Below are 6,000 nucleotides of genomic sequence, written 5' to 3'. Positions count from 1 at the left end.
ATGTCAATTCTTATCCAATTGTGGATTTTAACCATAATTTCGAGTTACAAGTATATGTTGCGTTTGCAGTTGAGGTTAATACACTTGTTATTTTATTAATTTTTATTATTAATTCTCGTGTCTAGGATTTATTACAGAGGACCAGGGCTTGCAGGAACTAAAAGTGCAAACGTCCTTGGAGAAACAAATTGCCAAATCACCATAACTGGTCTACAGCCAAATAGTACATACCAGTTTATTTTACAAGTCATCAATGATGTAGGATCTGGCCCATTCAGCTCGTTTATACCTATCTCAACACTTCCATTACGTTAGTATAACATTTTTTTAAAGTGGTTTATCGTCAATAGGAATAAAAAACTCGTTCTCCAATAACTTTACATGGTCCAATTTAATCACAAGAATAGGCGTTAAGTGTAATCAATAATGGCAATTGTCCATCCTCTAATGTACGATTGGTAATTCTTAATACGAAACTGGAATGGTACACTAGTACTTGTTTTACAGCAGTACTTTGTGATGCCTCATTCATAACATTGATTACATTTACACAAGATTTGAAATGAAAGAAGAAATCAACAATTTTTACATCCACTTTATTTGAACTTTGGTGGATAGTTGTCTCATTGGCAATCATACCTCATCTCCTTATTTTTATATAATACGGAATCAACTAGAGAAACGATTATAGAAAGGAATTTTGGTGTCGGAACTGTTACTTATGTTGCATTAAAAATGCATAGTTTTAAAAGATAAAATATTTGAATCTGTGAAAGTATCATCCAAATCGTGCAAGGACTGTATAACAACTGGCTACGTTATAGTACAAACGATCCACCAGCAGCAGTACTGATACCTCGGCTGGATGTCAGGTTTAATAATGTGCTTCTTAAAGAATATAAAAACACCAACAAAAATATAAATGAAAAAATAATATCAAAATGATTAATATAAAATCAACAAATATTTCGGATAACAAATATCCTTAATCAGTATAAGTTCCGAAACAACTATACTGTAATTATTTTGTTTTAGTCATGTCTTGTTTGTTCCATATGAAAAAACAAAATAACAGTGGATTCTTTTTATAAACGTTTTTATTTTCATTGTAACTTTAGGAGCCACTTAATGTAATAAAAAAAATCAAATCATATACCATATTTTTTTGTTTCGATTAAGACGTTTTCCTTTTAGCTTTGTTGTATTCTATTATTATAATTTTAATTCTAGAATAACTAATCCAAGATAGAATTTTCAATTTGTGATAGAACACTAGTGACAATTCACTCAATGCACTTCGCTCATTCTTGAATTGATGTTTTTTGCTGTCAATTGGATCAGATATTTTTTTTTGTTATTACATTGATTTTTAATGAAAATAAAGTTAAAATATGTAAGGAACTATATTAGAATCAGCTATTGTCGCATGACGTCATGGAAATAGAATTACAGTGAATTATCAATTTTTATTTTAATGGGAAATCATCGAATTTCATTGGAAACCAATGTAATAAATACATTTATTTTTTAACTTGTATGTTTAAGCAACTACAACATCTACAAAACCCACAATACCGTCAACAGACACAGTAAAAAGGAAAGTAACAACAGAAATACCGTCAACAGCCGTTTTCAAAAATGACACAACAACAACTATAACGAAGTCGACTACCCTCAGACAAACGACGTTCAAACGACCAACAAGTCCAAGCTTAAACCGAATATTAAAGACTACTACGCTACCAAGGGTAACACATACAGTGGTAACAACGTTAGGTAAGCATAAAATTATGATTGTAATTCGAACTATATAAAATAAGATGTAGTATGATTTCTAATGCGACAATCATCCAACAGACTCCAAATAACGTAGATGAAAGCAATTATAGGTCACCGTACTGGGTTCACAATGAACAAAACCCATAGCGGGGTTAAACATGTTTGTTACAGCGCCACCTCCCACATAACCAGTGACAAAAGTTAAACAGTACAACATAAGAACAAACAAACCGATTATTTTCAATAAAGTCACAATGAAAAGTTTTGTTTTACATAAAGACGTTACTATGTAAACTTACAGAATGTCAATGCTTTTGATTCGACATAAAAAATATTCATTTAAATGAATTTAGATCTAGAACACACTTTAAAAATACCAGTATGTGACAAATAAAAATAAAAAATATGATTGAAATACAAATACAACAAAATTGCATCATTGATATATCTATTAGATTGAAATTATGTTATGCTAACTTTTTAATTTGCAGGATTATACATTGCAGAAAATGATAAATTAAAACCTGGGCAAATAGCGGGTATTGTTTTTTGCTGCGTGCTGACAGTTTGTGTGGTGACTGTTTGTTTTATACTTTTTTTCTTCGAAAACACGAGAATAAGGATAAAAAACCGTTGCATCCAACCAATAAATCAATAATCGTTGAATGATGACATGCTTCAGTGTGTTTGAAATATCGCTTATAACAAAAATATAAATTACAGAATTGATATTTATGGCATTTTTAATCTTATATTGTCATATTTCATATTTTTTTTTTATAGAAGCTGTTATGTACTATCGCTGCAAAATGTTTTTTTAGTTTGGTTTTGATTGGTTATAACTTATCTAATAACATTATGTATTCAATTTATAGCTGACTTGTTCTGTTTTCAAGTAATTGGCATATCTATCATGAATAGTTGTTTACATAACACAACATTTTGAATAGTTTTGTAACATCTTTTATAGCTATTGAGTCTGAGAAATGTATTTTCATGTTGCAGGAATCATGTTTATTGTGATCAAGCATGATAAAAAAAATTCCGCTCAATTTGTGTTGGACCAGTACAAAGCAGGGTTCATATTCATATAGCATAAATATATTATTGTTCTAAATCCCAATCATTAATTTTTCATATTTTCTTTATCAAAAGCATTTTATGCTCCTTCTTTGTAACGCTTCAATGTCTAAAAGCAGAAGGTAGTATCATGACTTCGTTGGTTAAGAAGTTTAAAGGGAATGTCTTCTCTCAACAGTTAAGGGGATACATAAAAGGAAAAAAGTGAGAAAAAAAAACCATACGATATAGAGGAAAAGCAGAAAAAGATAGCTACACTCAAGAAATGTGTACATTAGAAAGATGTATAAACATGAAGAAGGAGGTTCATACCCCAAGCGCCTGTGCCATTAACACATCTTTTTTTAAAAGAGTCCATCTACTCTTACGGAAAAGATAGCTTCTTAGCAGTCTCAATTCATTATTATTACTAGTACTCGGAGCATCAAATTTTACTGCTAGCCTTTATAAGTGTTCGTACTGCAAAAACATTTTCAGTGCTGTAATGTTGGTTACAGGTGCTCATGTAATCGGTAAGAAATAGTTCATGGGGGCTTGAATATATCGTGATTTTACCACGGGTTGGCCCTTTATGATAAATATTTTACCCTGAGCGATTGCGAGGGGTAAAATATCGGCATAAAGGGACAACCCGGGGTAAAATCACGATATATTCAAGCCCCATGAATTATTTCGATTCTAATAGGAAAAATACGGCAATTGTTTTGGATCGAAGCGCTGTAGATGAAGGCATTATTTGCCGTTCCCATAAATAAACGCACTATTAAATTGACGTAAAAGTCCGGAGCAAATTGAATAAATGACATGCTTAAACTATTTACAATAACATATTTAGATAGGTTTGGATGAATCTAAATGATATTTGTACTATATGTCTTATATGTATACAAAACATGGCTTATATAACACATTTTAGAATCGTTTGTTTACGTTTCCTTGTTGTGATGATTTTCGGTTTCACAAGCGTGTATTTTCCCGTAAAATGCTTATATTCTTACGTCATCGTTCTATGACGTCGGGTAGCCCATTCATAAAAAAGTATATGACGCGGGAGTACGATTGGAACAGCCCAAACAATATATTCATATTTTACCACGGGTGTGTACTCAAAGCGTTTGAAGCAAGTAATGTTAGAATGGTTCTTATATCCTGTTTTTGTGGAATATTAATGTAAGGCAGTCCCCTTCACTTCAGATACTGCAAAGTTTTTTCTATGCATTTAAATAGACGTATTTACACTTGTATGCAAATTTGTCCGCCATTACGTAAAATCACACAGGTTCCCCTAAACTTTGACATCACAATTCAAAACATTTGACGTCACAATTTTAAAGTGATTGTTGCTTGACGTCAGAAGGTTATTCGGAGATGATCTAAGGTTATTCGGAGGAAAAATTTAGCTAAATACCAAAAGTGTAAATACGTTTATTTAGAAATTCATACTTTATAACATTCCAACTATAATGTAAAATTTTGATGTTACTAATGTCTTCAAACATATGAACATCATTGAAATGTGGGTTCAGACCAGAATTATATCACCAAAATTTCAGAAATGAGGAGGATATTTGGGGGCAAAGGAGTTGGGGCGGGTCAGATTTGTTTCTTAAATTTTGTCAATCATTGGTAAGATCAACTCTTAATTAATGTAACTTTTTTATGACGTCAAAGCGACCTAAGTAAAACATATTTGATATTTCATTATAAAATCTGCTTTGAATATTTGATGATTGCCAGTGTAGCAAAACAGATAAAACATGTGGGAAAGACATACATGGTTCTTTTTATCGGTTTATGGTGTCAAATTTTCATAAGATCTTGTATGTGACTTGAAGGCAGGTCATCTTGTATCAAGAACTGTTATGGTAATCAAAATAAGTGTTCTTACATTCAACTGTGTACATGCAGCTCGTCCTATAACTGTGGAAATGATTTCTGGTTCAAGACTTTACTCATTGATAATTTAGTCTTAGATGCATGAATTTTGTTTTATTAGTTGTTATTGGCTTTTAACTAGCTGTCAGTAACTGCGAGTACTCTCAGATCTGTACTTAGTGTCTTTTTGTTGTTGGGATGTACAAGTACACGGCCACGTCCACTCTGTGTTTTTATTAGATGTATTTCTATTTGTGTGCATCAGATGAGTTAAGCCTTTTTCGACTGATTTTTATAGTTCGCTCTTATGTTGTACTGTTACACCACTGTCCCAGGTTAGGAGGAGGGTTGAGATCCCGCTAACATGTTTAACCCCGCCACATTCTGTATGTTTGTGCCTGTCCCAAGTCAGGAGCCTGTAATTCAGTGGTTGTTGTTTGTTGCGTGTTACATATTTGTTTTTCGTTCATTTTTTGTACATAAATAAGGACGTTAGTTTTCTCGTTTGAATTGTTTTACATTAGTCATTTCGGGGCCCTATTATAGCTGACTATGCGGTATGGGCTTTGCTCATTGTTGAAGGCCGTACGGTGACTTATAGTTGTTAATTTATGTGTCATTTGGTCTCTTGTGAAGAGTTGTCTCATTGGCAATCATACCACATCTTCTTTTTTATATTAACAACATTCTATAAAGATGATATAAAATAAGAAGATGTGGTATGATTGTCAATGAGACAACTCTCCACAAGACACCAAATGACACAGAAATTAACAACTACAGGTAACCGTACGGCCTTCAACAGTGAGCAAAGCCCATACCTCATAATCAGCTATAAAAGGCCAGAAATGACAAATGTAAAACAATTAAAACGAGAAATTTAACGCCCTGATTTATGTACAAAATAACGAACGAAAAACAAATACGACATGTAGCAACAAACGACAACCACTAAATTAAACGCGCCTAACTTGGGACAGGCACATACAGAATGTGTCGGGGTTAAACATGTTAGCGGGCGCCCAACCCTCTCCTAACCTGGGACAGTGGTGTAACATTACAACATATGAACAAACTATAAAAATCAGTTGAAAAGGGCTTAACTCATCAGATATATACAAAGCACAAAAACAAGTATCAAAAACACAAAGTGCACGTGACAGGGTACTTATACATCCCCACAACAAAAAGACACTAAGTACAGATCTGAGAGTACTCGCAGTCATCTAACGCCCTGATTTATGTACAAAATAACGAACGAAAAAC

Source organism: Mytilus californianus, unplaced genomic scaffold (genome assembly GCF_021869535.1).
Source record: "Mytilus californianus isolate M0D057914Y unplaced genomic scaffold, xbMytCali1.0.p SCAF_3, whole genome shotgun sequence".
Lineage (NCBI taxonomy): Eukaryota > Metazoa > Mollusca > Bivalvia > Mytilida > Mytilidae > Mytilus > Mytilus californianus.
The sequence above is the reverse complement of the archived record's forward strand: the minus strand, read 5'-3'. Positions refer to the sequence as shown.